The sequence below is a fragment of the Xyrauchen texanus genome, chromosome 21 (assembly GCF_025860055.1).
Source record: "Xyrauchen texanus isolate HMW12.3.18 chromosome 21, RBS_HiC_50CHRs, whole genome shotgun sequence".
Classification (NCBI taxonomy): Eukaryota; Metazoa; Chordata; class Actinopteri; order Cypriniformes; family Catostomidae; genus Xyrauchen; species Xyrauchen texanus.
Window position 1 is genome coordinate 3706958 of NC_068296.1, and position 18492 is coordinate 3725449.

Below are 18492 nucleotides of genomic sequence, written 5' to 3' on the forward strand. Positions count from 1 at the left end.
TTCAGCACATTTTTTCTGCAATGTTCTTTTTCAGTTTACTGTTTTTTGTGAGCATATTTTTGTTGAGTCCAATGTAAATATATCTGCTGTGCATATGTTGCACTGACTTGTTTGGTGTGTGTGTGTGTGTGTGTGTGTGTGTGTGTGTGTGTGTGTGTGTGTGTGTGTGTGTGTGTGTGTGTGTGTGTGTGTGAGCGTGCATTTATCACTTTGTGGGGACCAAATGTCCCCATAAGGATAGTAAAACCTGAAATTTTTGACCATGTGGGGACATTTTGTCGGTCCCCATGAGGAAAACAGCTTATAAATCATACTAAATTATGTTTTTTGAAAATGTAAAAATGCAGAAAGTTTTCTGTGAGGGTTAGGTTTAGGGGTAGGGTTAGGTTTAGGGGATAGAATATAAAGTTTGTACAGTATAAAAACCATTATGTCTATGGAAAGTCCCCATAAAACATGGAAACACAACAGTGTGTGTGGCAATAGACATGATCCCCAGGGAGACATGGTTCTCTGATGCCCTCATTGCGTGTTCATGATGTGTATATCGTCCTAACCTGCAGCACCCCGTGCCAAAAAAACTTTCCGATGCCTGTGTCCTCTTGTATTTTATACTGGTAAACAGCCTCACCCTCACCTGGCAGGGATTGAGCTTCAGAAGGTCTGGAATCTGTGTGCCATACCTGAATCCTATTCACAGCCGTAAAGACAGGGAGTGTTTAACTGCACTGAGATCAGTACAGTCGTTTCTGCAACATCAGAATATGCTGGTACTTTCCATTCTGCCCTTTGTTTAATTATCTCAGCAAGTTCCTCATTGAGTTTGCACTGAAAAGGCCATTAGAAATATTTCTATTCTATTTCTGCAATTATATAGTGCTTTTTTAAAGTTAGCAGTATTCAAAGCACTTTACACTGTATCTCATTCACCCATTCACACACCAATGATGGCAGAGCTGCCATGTAAGGCACTAGCCTGCCATTGGGAGCAACTTGGTGTTCAGTGTCTTGCCCAAGGACACTTGGGCATGTGGAGTCGTGTGGGCTGGGAATCAAACCACCAACCCTGCGATTATCAGCCTACCCGCTCTACCAACTGAGCTACAGCCACCAGAGTAAACATTTTACTTATTATTTCTGTTTGTTAATATAGTAATTAAACTATATAGCTCACTGCTACATAGGACAGACTAACTTACAGTTGCTTGTTTCCATTAACACTCAATTGAACTGCTGCCATCTTGATGCTGATTTGTAGATTGTAAAACTTCTGATATTCATATTGTGTATATTGTGTATTATTATGGATGTATTGTGTCTATTATACAGTGTTGGTAAGTCTTAAATGTTGCACTAGTCTGGGAAATATATCTAGTCCCTTTGTATTGCATCTGTATTGGTTGAATGACTGTAAACTTGTGCACTGGCTTCAAAAAGTAAAAGACACTCGTTTTCACACAACATACTTTATTTATGGGGGGTTTCCGTGTAGCTCATTAGAAAGCGAGACGACATTCTGCAGTCATGACATTCTAACAATCCCCATGCCACATAACCAAGAACAAAAATGAGAGCTCAATAGGATATGAGGGCCTCCATATCAGGTGGCCTTCACTTTGTGCTAGTCCTAAGTCCTTTGATTCGGACCGTGTTCAGTATGAGTGTCAGTTCATCTGATTACATGCAAATTACATCTGTAACTTGTGTTCAACAGCACTGCAATAACAACCATGTATGGTCATTCAGCAGTGTGTGATGTTGGTGTAAGTGTGTGTTTGCAGGATATCAGAACCGGCGGATTCCACTATGTATGCACAACCTGCAGAAATGGCATCTGTTTCAAAACCTAGCATAGGAGACTCAACTTGTAATTGATTCTAATAGTTTGGCGCCTTAAAATGCGACAGCTCACTAGGTTTTGAAACAGAGTTGTACATGTAGATCCTGTCCCGGTGAGCATGTCATCTCGCTCTAAGCATGCTCTCTATGGCTGAGTGCCGTTATTGTGGCATCAAAGGTCTCAAGATAAAAGGAAAAACAGTGGTCTTTGACCTCTAACCCTGATCTCTGCTGCTCCAGCAACCTTCTGCTAGTTATACTGGAGAGTTTCATGGACCAGGCAACCATAGTCTTAAAATATCTTTACAACAAATACACCTGGGCTGGAATAGGGGCATTGACCTCCCTACATATATTCGAGCAAACGGCATCCATTAAATAAATTCAAGTAGAAATGCCCTTCCAGCCCATATCTGTTTGTTTGTCATTTAATGGACGCTTCTAAATTGACTTCAGTAGACCTTTTGCAGGAGCAGTCAATCCTGCTGAAATAACTTGGAGGTGTGTGCCTTGCTCAAGAGCACAATGGTGATTTTGGAAGATTATGAAATCACAATCTTCCCACCTTTGGACCAGCAGCTCCCTTCAGGTTATCACCACCCTACATGTATTTCTTATTAAGAAGAAAATTAAGATAAATTGTGAAAGGAGAAACAGAAAGGATATTATCCCTGGATCAATAAAAAAACATACCATAACTACCTTGCTAAATAAACAGGAAGTTTTAGGGTTTTAAGAAAAAGAAAAGAAAAGTAATGACGTGAAGAAGAAATATTTACGATTCTGCACTATTTCTGGGGCCACGTCCACATTAATACGCTTTAATTTGGAATGCATTAATTTTGATATACGGTTACGGTTCTCATCCACATTGAGTCGAAAACACATACTTTGGAAAACAATGACATTACGAAACAGCAAACTGATTCGTATGGACGTGGCCTCAAGGAGTTCACACAAGATGCTCCAAACTCCAAATGGTAAGAAATTCTGAAATGTATGTGCATTTTTCAATTCAACTTAGAAGATCTGGATGGTAGTCTAATGAAAAGGGCATTGCAGCAATCAAGACGAAATCAAGGTATCGATAACAGCATGGTTTTCTCTCCATGGTCTCTTCAGGGTTGCACAAACAGACTCAAAAGCAGAGCCATTCTGAAGAAAACCGATGTTACTGCCACTGTACAGCAGAGAAGTTGCGAGATCCATCGTTTCCATGGAGGAATGTTCCATTAAGGTCTACAGTCAGGTTTCGCCATTGATACGTATGGCGCGGGGAGGTTTTTTTGGGTCGCGACGGCATTGCCTTAGTCACGACAGGAACTGTGTGTTTGGCTACTGGTTTGTATCAACAAATCAACACAGTTCACGGATCCAGCGTGTCTATTGTGTCCTTTCTCAACACTGGCTGCATCTGGGTGTGGAGTGTTTGTCTACCCTTGGCAGCAGACGCCTACTCCAGCACCTCCATCATCATCATCATTGTCGTCATCGTCGTTGTCGTCCTCTTCACTCCCCTCCAGTAAGATCTGTTGATGGAGGGCAAACATTGTGACTCAGTTAAATATTGAGCAGGTTATCACCAGATTGTACACTGGACATCAAGTGGGAGCCCAGCACAGTATTAGATTTGCTAATCATACAAAAGTAAACAAAGATGTCCTTAAATTCCAACCACGAACAGCATATGCATATGCACGGCAAGTTGCAATTTTGATGACAGCTTCATAAATGCATAAACAAACAGCAGATGTTTGATTTACCAGCCGATTTATTTTGCTATCCTAACCACACTTATACATTATGTACTGTATAAAACTTCCAAATGAAAATTGCACTTACATACTGAATAATGTTGATCATCAGAGCACTGTCTGATGCTTTAAGCTTCTAATAAATGTGGTTGGGACTAGTGATCATAAATGCAAAGAATGGATATGTCATAACCATATAATCTAGCACCAAAAACATCCCCAATATATTAGTTTAATCAAATCACATGTTTGTTATTACATCATATATCACCACTAATCATTATAACATGTAAAGGCAAAAATGATGTCAGTAGTTGCGGATAGTTTTTTCTTATTTTCAAAATAAAAGTCCCCGGTGTTTTTCTGACTTCTTTATACTTAAAAGTCCCGTGTCAATCACCATGCGCTACACGGACTGATTTAACCATTGCGCACCTGCTCTGTGTTAACATCAGTGTCTCACGATGAACGAGTTTTCATGCGCGACTTCCCGAGAACGTCGACGGGGGAGAATATGGTGGAGGATGCAGCGACTGGGCCCCCCTGCTGTCGCGGGCCCCGGGGCTTAAGCCCCAGTAAGCCCGTGCATTAATAAGGCCCTGTCTGTGTCTATGAAACTATGAAAACCCTCACTAGCAACTGAACCAATTTGGTTGCTTAGGACACCTGGCTGGAGTCACTCAGCACCCCCTGGATTCAAACTCACGACTCCAGGTGTGATAGTCAGCATCAATACTCGCTGAGTTACCCAGGCCACCCATGACAGTGTAGTATAGATCATTTACATTAAGTAAGCCACTTTTTATTTATGATGTTTACAATTGTAGATTTAAAAATGCTTGCAAAGTTTAACAACAGTTAATAATGGAAAAAAATCCCATTTGATGATTTTGTAGCAAACTCCAATGAAAGTTACAGATCAATAAAACATGAAAAACATATTGAAAATTTGCAACCAGAAAGTACAGTTATTATAAGATGGGTCTCACACCAGCCGAATGAGGTATCTACATGTGTATATCTATGATCCAAACTGTGTGCAATTATATGGTTAGTTGCATTATAATATTTGCATTTAGCAATGTTTTTTCATGTTGTTCAAGATCATTACAGACCTGCGACCCACCAGTTGAGAACCACATATCAATAGAGACATTTTTAGTAGTTTATATATATTATGTAGGCCTGGTTTAACATAACACATATAGTTAGACACATTTCCTCTACAGAAAGCAGTGTTGTACCATGCATTCAGATAATTAGATTTATTTTCACACAGTATATCTACTATTGCATTGTAAGTATCAATTATTTTGTATTTTTTTATTTTGCACAACAACAAAAAATGCATCATTTTATTACATTAGCATTCTTTATATTATATCTTTGCACGGCAAATTCAGAATTCATACACATGAATTCCAAAACCTTACTTACCATCACGGACCGGTAAGAAAAATTCATGAAAGCTTGAAACTTTGATGCTCCAAATGAAACAATAAAAGTTCTAGAAGACTCCACCTAAGACCTGAGATAGGAAAACCCCTGGCACGCACTCAACTTGACTTGATAAACAACTCTTTACAATAAGGGTGGAAAAGAAATGATGTTCTGCACTTTGACGTGCATATGCACAAACAAAAGATGAATATTTTAAATAATGCATGCTTAGTGTGTGTGTGTGTGTGTGTGTGTGTATGTATGTATATGTATGTGTGTGTGTGTGTGTGTGTGTGTGTGTGTGTGTGTGTGTGTGTGTGTGTGTGTGTAATTTTAACAATTACACACACACATAACAGATTCTCTCATTAAGTTTTAATTTCATGCAATGTCATTAATATGTAATTGAAACTCATTTTAATACTTTAATACTTATTTAACAACAGAAGGAGAGGATGCATGAAAATAAGAACTGATAGTTTTGGCATTTGTTGTAATAAGCAAGTTAACTGCTATACCTGCACTTTTTGTACTTATTTCAAAAAACATGTTTTGATTATGCTTTTAAGTAAAAACAAACGTAATATTATACGTAATAAACGCTTATATTTTCCTAATAAGAAGATAATTATCTTACCATGGTGATGATTTCTTTAAGGTTAAGAGCAGAATGGTTTTATGCAGTTTATAAATAATGCAGATATGCTGTGTCCTTTATTTATACTTTTCCTCTGCAGTTCACGCCCCTTTACAGTACAGTACAACATGAGGTGATCTGCACCGCCGGCCAATCCTGTAAAGGTAGACCAACGTGTGTGTGTGTGTGTGTGTGTGTGGCAATAGACATGATCCCCAGGGAGACATGGTTCTCTGATGCCCTCATTGCGTGTTCATGATGTGTATATCGTCCTAACCTGAAGCACCCCGTGCCAAAAAAACTTTCCGATGCCTGTGTCCTCTTGTATTTTATACTGGTAAACAGCCCCACCCTCACCTGACATGGATTGAGCTTCAGAAGGTCTGGAATCTGTGTGCCATACCTGAATCCTATTCACAGCCGTAAAGACAGGGAGTGTTTAACTGCACTGAGATCAGTACAGTCGTTTCTGCAACATCAGAATATGCTGGTACTTTCCATTCTGCCCTTTGTTTAATTATCTCAGCAAGTTCCTCATTGAGTTTGCACGGAAAAGGCCGTTAGAAATATTTATTTGGCAATCTGCCCATCCCTCTCTAGGAAGGGTAACAGCAGCCTTTATTTGTGTTTCTCAGTGCATGAGAGAGCATTTTATCGTAGTTTACATAACAGCCCTAATATATAGGATACTTACAATACAATAGTAGATATACAGTGTGAAAAGACATATCAGAGGATCTTTTGGGAGATGTTGTCTTGGAGTCAGGGCACTTTATTCCTCTAAGATCAGCAGGGCGAGGTCTGTGGTTTTGTTTACAACTGTGACCTACTTTTGATGGTGCTCTCAGTTTTGGTTTCTTGGTAAAATAGTTCTTCAGTGCTTCCTCATTGCATACAGCACACTGAAGGGTTTTGAAACTTCGTTACATGCTTGATTATTTGGATATATTAGGTTAACCTACCCTTAATAGAGACTTGCATTATTTTACTCTAGAATAAAAGAAACACAGACATTAATTTCAGTTCATCATGTTTTTCCATTTTTATTGTTTGTTTTTTTATATATTATTTTTACTTTTGAAAATTTGCACACAGCCTTCGTAAAAAAAAAACAAAAAAAACACACAATTTATATTAAAAACAGGTTGTTTTACAGCAGATCATCCCCATAACCCGCCAACCAAGCAACAGACAACCAGAAGCCGACCAAGGGAAAAAGGTAATGGGGGATAGTTTTGTCGGCTTTTCGGTTTTCGGTTGCTTCTAGTTTTCTGGCGCTTCATTGGCAGGTCATTTTGGACCTGGCGCTGTCCACTGCAGGTCCACTGAACCCCGGCCAGAGACACATCGTAGCTCTCATCCTAACATCAGAATGAAAACAACACAGCATCCACTGGGACAGGGCAATGGACCCGAGTGCCCGAATCCCTTGGCAGTTGGGATCTCCTCCTCTCCTCCTTAAAATCTACAAAGAAAGTACCACATTGTTATATCTAAACTTCAAATAGAGCTCATCTCAGACAACACAAAAAAATTCAATTAAGGGCAGCGACTTACAAAAAGAACATGCAAGCATGTGACGCAATGTCAAAGAGATCCTTAGGCAGCGTAGAGTCTCAACTTGAATGCAGTCACCCGGTGGCAACTAAAAATGAAAAGAAAGATTCATTTTTGTGTAAATACTTCCTGCAAAGCTCTAAATCCATGACTTACATGTCTGATTTTACTCAGCAATGATTTGGCAGACAATCGCAAAGGGTGTGACTACATACGAGCATGCATTTGTCTATCAACCAGAACGTTTTTATCATTTAAAGCTATTTAATCAGATGAATAATGGATCTTTATGGAGTTCTGGACTGCAGTAAAGGTCTCTAAATCTCTTCATGAAATTTGATACTGTTCAATGCATTACACAAGCAAGACTTCCTCATTACGTAGCTCGTAAAGAGAAAACTAAAAGTTTAAAATACAAAATAAGGTTTGCCATTGTTACAACTTTTGGTTATAAATAACAGATATATAGAGATTACTCACCAGAATGTTGCAAACCAGATCACAGCATACAAGTGGGCCATCTCCGCTCCATTTCAGACAAGAACGTCTGCAGGATAGAAAGGACTGATTTCTGCTTCCTCTCTCTTTTAAACATACGAAATCCATCCCGTCAGCATCTCATGTTACACTCCTCCCTCTTCTCGCCTCCTTCCAGCTCTCAGTAAAGGGAAGGTTCCCTTGTGTTTTGTCTTATTGCAATCTGCCTTTATATGAGGAGTATTCTGTATAACTGCATCTCAATCGCTTTTAGCTGAGAGAACCGGCCTGAGAAAGATCAATCTAAATAACGTCTGTGTGTTCATATTCTTGTTGTTGGACAACATAATCTTCAGATAATCTAATAGATGCACACTTACTTGTTTGAAACACCTATAAAAAAAAGGATGTGTTGGATTCACAAAAAAGTATGTGAACCCTTTGGAATTAGCTGGTTTTCTGGATTCATTGGTTATACAATGTGATCTCATCTTCATCAACGTCACACGTATAGACAAACACAATGTGCTTAAGCTAACAACACACAAACCATTATAATCATTCATGTCTTTATTAAGCATTCACAGTGCTGTGGAAAAAGTAAGTGAACCCTTGGATGTAATAACTGGTCGATTACTCCTTTGGCAGCAATAACTCCAACCAAGTGTTTCCGGTAGATGCAGATAATAGATTAGACCTGCACAATGTTTAGAAGACATTCTTCCTTACAGAACTGCTTCAGCTCAGACATATTTTTAAGATATCTTGTGTGAACGTCTCTCTTGAGGTCATTCCTCAGTATCTCTATTGGGTTAATGTCTGGGCTCTGACTGGGACACTCCTTTTTCTGAATCATTCTGTAGTGGATTTACTTTGATGTTTAGGGTCATTGTCCTGCTGCATCTCCCAACTTCTACTGAGCTTTAGCCACCCTGACCTTATCCTGTAGGATATCTTAATAAAAATGGGAATGAATTTTTCCCCTCGATGCTGTGAAGCGGTCCAGGCCCTGAAGCAGCAAAGTAGCCCCAAATCAAGATGCTCCCTCCACTATACTCCGCCGTTGGGATGATGTTTTCATGTTGGCATGCGGTGCCCTTTTTATGCCATACGTAGTGCTGTGTGTTCTTCCCAAACAATTCAACATTAGTTTCATCAGTCCACAAAACATTTTCCCAGTAGTGTTGTGGAGTGTCAAAAGGGTCTGTGGCAAACTTCAGGTGTGCAGCAATGTTTTAGTTGGAAGACAGCAGCTTCCTTCATGATGTCCTGCCATGAACACCATACCTGTTTAATGTTTTCTGTATAGTAGACTCATGAACAGAGATGTTAACCAGTTCAATGATTCCTTCAAGTCTTCATCTGTCACTCTAGGGTTCTTGTTTACCTCATTGAGCATTCTGTGAATCATCTGCATTTATATACAATTTGTCTAACTGTGGACAGAGGAATAGCTCTTCTAGATAACTTAGTAACCCTTTTCAGCTGGATGCAAAGCAAAACTTCTTGTTCGTAGGTCTTCTGAGATCTCTTTTTTGCAAGGCATGGTTCACATCAGCAGATGCTTCTTGTGAATAGCAAACTCAAAATATTTTTGTGCTTTTTGTAAGTCAAAGTATCTCTAACCCACACCTCCAATCTCGTTTCATTAACTGGATGCCAGGTTTGCCAACTCCTGGCTGTCATTAGCTTAGGGCTTCAAATACATTTTCCAACCTACACTGTGAATTTTTGATGTATTCAACAATACAATAATTTGCATGTTATTAGTTAAAAACAGATTGTTATTCATTATTGTATTCTATGAATATAGAATTATGAAATAAATAAAATAATTACAAATATAAAATATACTAAATAATAATAAAAAGTACTTTTTAAACAGATATTATGATTCTATAGTCACTGAGTTTAATAGATTTATAGGGATAATTGAATCTGTAAAAAAAAAAGGACTGAACGTGTACTCCCAAAAACGAGTCTTGTGCTATAATAAGAATAATATTCTGAATGTTTTACAGTGGTTTCATGCCTCTTGGTCAAACGGTCATTGAGTTTAATGGAGTTATAATATTACAAACATTTACACTATATTTATTTGAACACATATAGATTGTAAATTCCACAAACAGAGTCTTGTGTCATGAAAGGGAAACAATTCATATTTGTTGTGATGTCATAATATCAAATGGTTAAATTGTTTAAATGATTTATAGGGCTAACAAAATTTATATCTATTTATTTATTTATTTATTTATTTTAATTCAGCTTTGTGCTATCAGCAAAGAAACTCTATTCATGCATGTCCAGGTTAGTTTGGCTTTAAAATGGGATTTGCATGGAGAGTTTGTCAAGAATGTCAAATATAAAACTAACTTTACCGCACTCACAAATACAGGGCATGTGATTTGGATTTGAAGCTTGAAGTTACTGTGTAACGCTCAGCCTAGATTTATAGGAGATGATACACAAAAATAATACGGTCTTGACCCTAAGTTTGTAAGGTGATGAAGTTTATATATAAAAAAAAGAAGGCTAGGAAGACAACAATTCAATTTAAACCCAAGGTGTATTTACAATAAGAAAAAACATCAAAGTGAATCCAGACATATATATATATATATATACATATAAATGTACAAAAGACAAACAAGAAAGCAAAAAATAAATAATAAATAATAAATGAAAAGTAGATGAAATGACTATGAGTCCCGTACAATGTCCTGTTTATTTGTTTGTGTGTGTGTGTGTGTGTGTGTGTGTGTGTGTGTGTGTGTGTGTGTGTGTGTGTGTGTGTGTGTGTGTGTGTGTGTGTGTGTGTGTGTGTGTGTGTGTGTGTGTGTGTGTGTTGAATCGGCCTCACCGGAGGTTGTGTTAAGTCCGTGAGCTCGATGTGAAGCAGCGCTGTTCTGTGACGAAATCCAAAGGTGAAAAATCAACAAAAAAGATAATCCCACAGTGTCTTTCTGTGCACAGTCTGTAACAGCCTTGGCGGAGGTTTTTCGCGCGATCGATCGCTTGAGCATCAACGTGTCGTCCTGAACGCCGGTTTCCCGGCTCCATTTAAAGGGAAGAAAAAGTCACCCAGCTGATTTGGAGTGACGTCACTGGGAATTCCTTGGAGCTACGCGACAGAACTCTCGCGTGAGTAAAACGGGATCTCAAACACTTATCTTGGCAGTAAACGCAGGAAGAATAGTTAGAACATAACAGGTGTCTTACAAGCATAATTAGGGTAATTAACAGCGATATAAATATTCATCCCTTATGTGGCTGCGCTACAACTGCAATGATCAAACTGTCAATATTAAAAAATAATGACAATGAACGTAAATGACAGCAACGGTAAGAAACCTGCACCGAGCGAGCACAAACCAACGAGTCAGAAAATGAGCACATTGGATGAGATGAGGTAAAGGCAGGACTGACGTCACAGATCCGGGAGATAATTTTGTTATTTCTTTGTAATGGAATTAGTTATATTGTTTCTTTCAACGGCACAAACCGGCACAAAATCGAGCACAAACGAATGACACCGGTTTGGAAAGATTTGGAGGACAAAGTTTGGAAAGTGACGTCACAGCCCCGATTCATATTTGTTATTTCTAAGGAATGGAAATAGATAAAGTGTTCATTTTAACGGCACAAACCATCACAAATCGAGTACAAACGAATGACACTGGTTTGGAGCGATTTAGATAACCTGGGATGACGTCACCACTCCCGAAAACCTTTTTGCTATATCTAAGGAAGGGAAATAGTTACAACGTTTGTTTTAACGGCACAAACCGAGCACAAACGACCAGCACCGGTTTGGATCGATTTGAGCGAGATGTGGTGGAGAGTGACGTCACACAGCCTTAAAAGAATGCTTAATATCTCAAACACCTAACTAGCACAAACACAGCACAAAAGAATGAAATAGTTTTGGTGATTATTTTATTATATGGTGTGCCAACTTCAAAGAGGTAAAATCTCTATTAATTCCTTAAATGCTCCAATAAGTTCCTTTTGGCCAAACAAATGTGCTTAAATTATTTAAGTGCATAGGGCTTATGTGTATTCCCACAACCTCGGTTCTGTACTTGATCGTAGTAGTAGTAGTACTTACAATCTTAATTTTTATGGATTTTTACGCCAAAGAAGTTCAAGGAACTCACAATTATTCATTGACTAATGCATCACTCTAAGTTCACCTTATAATTGATATTTTGTGTTGTTCACATTAATGCAAATGAAGTAAAGCTCAAAATGTTATAAAAAACATATGTAGTCTACGATTCTGAGTAGAAGCTATTTATTTTCTTAAGTTATGTTTGAGCTAATTAATCATTCTCAAGTGCAGTGGCAAGAGAACTGAGAGACACAAGTGTGCACACTTTGCTCCTGACATCATGAGAAGAGAAAAGGAGTAGCAGTTTCAGGATAAGAAAATTCCAGCAAACAACCTTGAACTTCACTGAGCTTGCAATTAACGCTCACTTATCTAGTTTGAGCAGAAGGGCCTCTAGAAATGTGGATGGGAGGATTTTTGTACAGTTTGTACAGCTCGACTTAGCACCAAAAATATAACATAGCTAAGATTATTTATCTCTAATGTGCATTTTAAGTTTATATGGTTCAGTGCTTTAAGATGTTCTAACTTTGTGTATCAATTGCGATCACTTAACTGTAGAAAATACAAGCTTGAACTTGTACAACTGAGAGACAACAAGTCTTAACATTTTTGTTTATTAATTAAAAAATAAATTGCAAGGAGAGAACAAGATAACGGGGTTAGGTTACATTGTTGTGCAATTTATGTTGTTTTATAGTCCAGATAGTCATTTACACTTAATACAATTGATCAGACACTAACCCAAAAGTCACTGTGTCATTTGCACCCTGGATACAATATTATATTAAGTTACAGATTTGCTTATTATTCTTCAATTTTAACATTTATTTATTTTTTAAATTTGATGGGGTATGTTTTAAACTATTGGTCCCCCAACCAAGTAAACCAAGTTACAGAAATGTTCCATTTCTACAACGTCACTTTTTTTGCACAACGTGCATCATACATCATCATATATTTCAAGAGCTTCTTCACACTTTCAAGACTTCAGCGCATTACAGCATTAGCATTACAGCATTAGCATTACAGCATTAGCATTACAGGAATAGGTTTCTGCTCATCTGGGCACCAGCGCAAAACAAAGGTGATGACTCCTATAAGTGCTGAGGTCATCCTTTGATTGGCACTTGGTCAGATGTCCTGCCCCTGGCAGCAGGAACTCCTTCGCCATCTATATAACAAAACAAACATTATCATCGGAGTTATAATACGACATTTTGTAAATTATGTAATGGGATAATGGATATGGAATTTAAATTATATTTACTCTAAAAAGTCAAAACACTGTAACTACGCCAACACTGAAAGATAGATGCATCACTTTGGCTTTGCAAGGCTAATTGGTGACTGGTGCTTATTGGGGATTATTCGATTATACTCACCCATTAGTACCAGCAGATCTGTTTTTCATGACGTCCTCACAGAGGCATCGCCACAGACCTGTGAAGCTACAGTCGTTTCGTGGTTTTTCAGGTTACACACACAGTGACAAGCAAAATTGACCATTCAAAGTCATTTAAGAGTGTGATGTTAGTTTAAAAAATAAAAACAATTGAGCAAAACTTCAAGCACAGATTAGATTAATTAGTCAAAATAGCAAAACTAAAAACCAAATTTCTTACCTTTTGTTATGTTGTTCTTTTATCAAAAGGCTTTGAAATGGCTTGAAGAGCTGCCTACTGTAATTTATACTGCAACACTCCTCCACGTGTTCTGGGGCAGAGGTTGTCCTGGAAAGTCTTGGAATCATCTCCACACCCAAATCTAATCATAGCTGATAAAGAGAGAAAATCAAACTCATCAGGCCAGTTTCTGTGATATCAGTCGATGAAGCAGTTTACTTTCCATTCTGCTATTAGTTTTGTTTTCTCAGTACATTTCTTAACTTATGCACACAGGTGCTTTATGACCTGTACTTTGCCCATCTCATGAAGGGTTTGTTTGCTTCAGAATAACTTTTATTTCGAGCGTCATATTACAAAGTGCATTAAAATGTATTTCAGCAATAAAAAATACATTTCTACAGCATCACACAGCTCAGCTGTTTCTCAAGAATTTAAAAGAGTATGAAAAGATCAAGTACCGGCTCAAATTTGGTTTGTATTGTTTAAAATAGATTGATATGTAAACTCATTTTAATTGCAGTGTTAAATTTACAGTTTTATATAAAAGGATTTCCAAAGTGTTGAAGCAATACAATATATTAGTTTATGCAGAATCATTTGGTGTTGCTAGCGCCATACAACCAGTTGAACTAAACAGGAATATATTTTGTGCATTCAAACATTTTACCACCATGTTAGCCTATTATGCCTCACTTTGCCACTATTTCACATCTTACAAGTGCTCAAACTGTTCTAGTCATGCAGTCATCTTTTAACCACACATGTAAACATGAATCTATAGATCACTGTCGACTCGACTTGGCTTAGCTTAGCTTTGTTGTTTTTAGTTCCAGGTGCCATTTGCTAGATGGTTACGTTAATGCAACTATGGTGATTGTTGACTAAATGAATGTAACACTTTACTAATAAGGTTTTCTGGCTGTATTAGATTTATTTAAATGTGCTTTTAGTCAAAGAAATGAGTTTAATGCCAAAGAAAATACACTTTATTTGCAATTTAAACATATGAATCGTGCTTGCTTAATTTTAAAGGTTCATAAAGTTCAATTAAAAACTTCACATTAGTCTTGATCACATATCATACATTAAATGCTGCGGTCCTATTTAAACATTCTATGGGCAGGACGCTGACAAGGAGACAAGAGGCTGTTCTGTTTGAATGGATGTCTGTGGAGCAGATGCTTTAGTGTGCTGAATAAACCGCTTTTTTCGTCACTTAATGTACTGACCACCTGTCCGCTAATCTTCTATATGTTTTACAGTAAAAATCATATTGGAGTGCACTATGTGTGGACTTTACTATGATAAAATTGCTGTTTTATAAGAGAAATCGCGGATAATTTCGCGACAGGTAGGTCTCAGTTTACGGATCTCCCCGTTCATTTGTATGGCATCCGCAAACGGTGACTTACTGTCGTAACACGCTTGTTGACCGTCACGTTCTCTCCAATGTAAAGCGCTGAGGTTATCTTAATAAATCTGGTAGCCTGTTCATGATTAATGTTTGCCTAGCATGCCTACACTTTAGCAGAGCATGTTTAAAGTGTGCATATTATTTTATCTTAGAATCATTGAAGTTGTGTCCTCCTGTCCATTGGGACATGTTACAGATATAGTATTGACGATTAGGGAGTAAAATGTGCTGTATTGTGTAGATCACAAATGTATATTATAATGTATATTATAAATATAAACTATGAAAGTTGAGGAATGTAAAATGTGTTACATCCTTATTAAGTACAAACATTGTCTTGCATGTGAATTTGGAAGAGTGAAATTCCAAAGTGTTGATGTGGAAGTGTGAGCTATGTGAGGTAGAGGTATCAAAGATGTATTAAATATTAAATATAATAAACCAAAAATCTTGGCCACGTAAATCAGTATCCTTGTATTTTTAGGGATTGTGTTAAGAATTATCATTATCTCTTTCCATTCCCTCCATCAGCCACCTGACTCTCAGGGTTCCCACGCATCCTGGAAAACCTGGAATTTTGCAATTCAGTTTTCCATGACATGTCATGTCATGTAAAATGAGAAAATTCCTATATGCCCTGGGAAACAATGATTTGTCCTGGGAAATATTTTAGTTTAATAGAACTGTGTGACTGTGTTGCTAACAGTGTTTTTGTTACACGTACCACAACATGGTACGATTTGGACTCGGAATAGGAGTCAAATACCCAAATTTGTATAATTTCATCACTTTGCATTGTGAAGCAACGTCAACGATTAACTGTCACACTAATCCCTGTCACATACTTTCTCTGCTCATGTGCTGTATCTCTGCCATGCTCTGACGAAACATTTTAAGTATTAATATAGTACGTGGTGATTTGGCCTTCACACCTCGAGATGTGAATTAATGGTCAATAATTTAAGGATATGAGTCTGCTTATACCACGGTTTCCACATGTACAGCAGTGGCCAAAAGTATTGGCAAAGACATAAATCTTGTGTTTTGCAAAGTTTTCTGCTTTAGTTGTTGTGGTGTTGATTCACATTGTTTCTAGATTATTGTGCAGAGTGATCAGCTGCATTTTAAATAATTGCAAAAAGCTCAATTGGCCAAAAAAATGAACTTTATCACAAAAACCCAAATTTCACTGTTTTTTGGCCCTGACACAAAATGACCAGCTAACATCATTTCACTAATATCAGTAGCACCTTGGAAAGTGTGAAAGAGCACTAGTCAGGTGAAATCAAAAATGATTATAAGAGCAGACTGATTGCTATAAAAGGAGGTAAGAAGTGCTTCCAATCATTGTGTTCTTGTTCGCAATGGTTACCTCTAAAGAAAGACGTGCTGACATCATCGCTTGGCATCAAAATGGCCTCACATGCAAGGAAATTGCTGCAAAGAATATTGCACCTGAAAGAACCATTTTCCGGATCATCAAGAACTTCAAGGAGAGAGATTAAACTGCAGTGAAGAAGGCTTCAGGACGTCCCAGAGTGTCCAGCAGCTGCCAGGACCATCTCCTCCTGAGGAGTCAGCAACGGATTTGTGTCATCACCAGTGCAGATCTTGCTCAATATTGGCAGCAGGTTAGTGTGAGTGCATTTGCATGCACAGTGAGGCGAAGACTTTTGGACAATGGCCTGGTGTCAAGAAGGGCAGCAAAGAAGCCACTTCTCTCCAAGAAAAACCATCAAGGACAGACTGAAATTCTGCAGGAAGTACAAGGATTGGACAGCAGAAGACTGGTGCAAAGATATTTTCTCTGATGAAGCCCCCTTCCGACTGTTTGGGACATCTGGAAAATCGATAGTCCGGAGAAGAAGAGGTGAACGCTACCTTGAGTCCTGTGTCGTGCAAACAGTGAAGCATCCTGAGACCATCCATGTGTGAGGTTGCGCTTCATCACAGGGAGTGGGCTCTCTCACAATTCTGCCCAAAAACACTGCCATGAATAAAGAATGACAAACAGAAACCTACAAATTGTGATCAACTCCGAGCACTAATAAGGCAAGAATGGATCATCAGTCAGGATTTGGCCCAGAAGCTGATATCCAGCATGCCAGAGTGAATTGCAGAGGTAATGAAGAATAAGGGTCAACACTGTAAATATTGACTCTTTGCATATATTGGAGTGGTGGTGGCGTAGTGGCTAAAGCACAGGCCTGTTAATCAGAAGGTCACATGTTCTAACCCCACGTCCACCACCATTGTGATCAACTCTGAGCAAGGCACTTAACGCCAGAGTTGATCATCAGTCAGGATTGTCCCTGTAAGCTGATATGCAGCATGCTAGAGTGAACTGCTGGATAATGAAGCAGTCTGCCAAATGCATAAATGTAAAATGTAAATATATTGAGTGTTTTTGCTAATAAAAGCCTTTAAAACTTATGAAACGCGTATCATAGTTTTCCAGTGCACCATAGAAACATGTGAAAAAATGATCTACAAATACTGACGCAGCAAACTTAGCAAAACACAAAATGTATGTCACTGCCAATACTTTTGGCCACGGCTGTAGTATGCCGAAAACACGGACTGAATCATGGAATCTACACATAAAAATGACATTAGCTGTAAAATGCAGAATGTCATGGAATACGACATATTTTGACAAAAAATAAATGTTTGGATGCACAATTAATCAAATTAAACCCACAATAATTGTGCATCCAAACATTCATTTTTATCAAAATGTCGTAAATATTCTTTAATATTACACTTGTTGGGTGCATAAAATTGTGCCTTGAAAAGAGTGTGAACCCTGACTCTCTCGGTCACCCACTCGTCCTCCTCCACTCTTAGTTCTTGCCATTTTCTGTCATTTTGAGATTCCTTTAGCATGTTTTTTTTTGTTTTTTTTTAACAATCCACTTTGATGGAAAATTACATTAAATTGTACTTATTTTAAATGTGTGTAGTTTAATGAATATATTTTACAAAAACCCTTATGTTATGGTGTAAAAGTTTACATTTAAAAAAAAATTATGAATACAAATCACAAACTACAAACGGTCCATTTTAGTTATTAGGATTTATATGAAACATTTTAACAACCTGTAGTTCTTTATTCATTTAAAATTCCTAATTCATATGTATAACATTTAAGGATTACTCATTTCAAATTATACAACTGAATTGTGTAAGTCTTAAAAATAAAAATAGGCTTAAATATTTTTTGAGCACAAGTATGGTATTAAAGTATACACATTTAAATCGTTAAAGGAATATTCTGGGTTCAATACAAGTTAAACTCAATCTATAGTGTTTGTGGCATAATGTTGATTACCACAGAAACTAATTTCTGGGTTACAGTGAAGCACTTACAATGGACGTCTATGAGGCCAATCTGTAAACAAAAGCATAGACACAATACATAAACATTATGTGTGTAAACATGATTTTAGTGAGATAAAATTGATTACTAACCTCTGTGTAAAGTGACTAAAATGACTGTAAAAATGACGATTTAAACAACTTTACAGCTCAAATAATACAGAATAATTAATGTAAGTGCTTCTATAAAATTATAAGCTTCACATTTCTGCCTTAAAACCCTCCAAAAATTGGCCCCAATGACTTCCATTGTA

At 37.6% G+C, this 18492-nt stretch overlaps 3 long non-coding RNA genes across 3 annotated transcripts; all 3 read right to left on the reverse strand.

The window, feature by feature from the left end:
• Positions 1–1651: 1651 nt before the first annotated feature.
• On the reverse strand, positions 1652–5954 carry LOC127661250 (uncharacterized). The gene is made up of 2 exons (XR_007972748.1): positions 5671–5954; positions 1652–3368 (listed from the first exon to the last, which is right to left on the reverse strand). It is a non-coding gene; the product is annotated as an uncharacterized LOC127661250 (long non-coding RNA).
• A 733-nt stretch (positions 5955–6687) lies between these two features.
• On the reverse strand, positions 6688–7854 carry LOC127661249 (uncharacterized). The gene is made up of 3 exons (XR_007972747.1): positions 7708–7854; positions 7228–7315; positions 6688–7135 (listed from the first exon to the last, which is right to left on the reverse strand). It is a non-coding gene; the product is annotated as an uncharacterized LOC127661249 (long non-coding RNA).
• Positions 7855–12462: 4608 nt separating this feature from the next.
• Positions 12463–13612, reverse strand: LOC127661252 (uncharacterized). Its single transcript, XR_007972750.1, has 3 exons — positions 13444–13612; positions 13204–13269; positions 12463–12992 (listed from the first exon to the last, which is right to left on the reverse strand). It is a non-coding gene; the product is annotated as an uncharacterized LOC127661252 (long non-coding RNA).
• Between the last annotated feature and the right edge of the window lie 4880 nt (positions 13613–18492).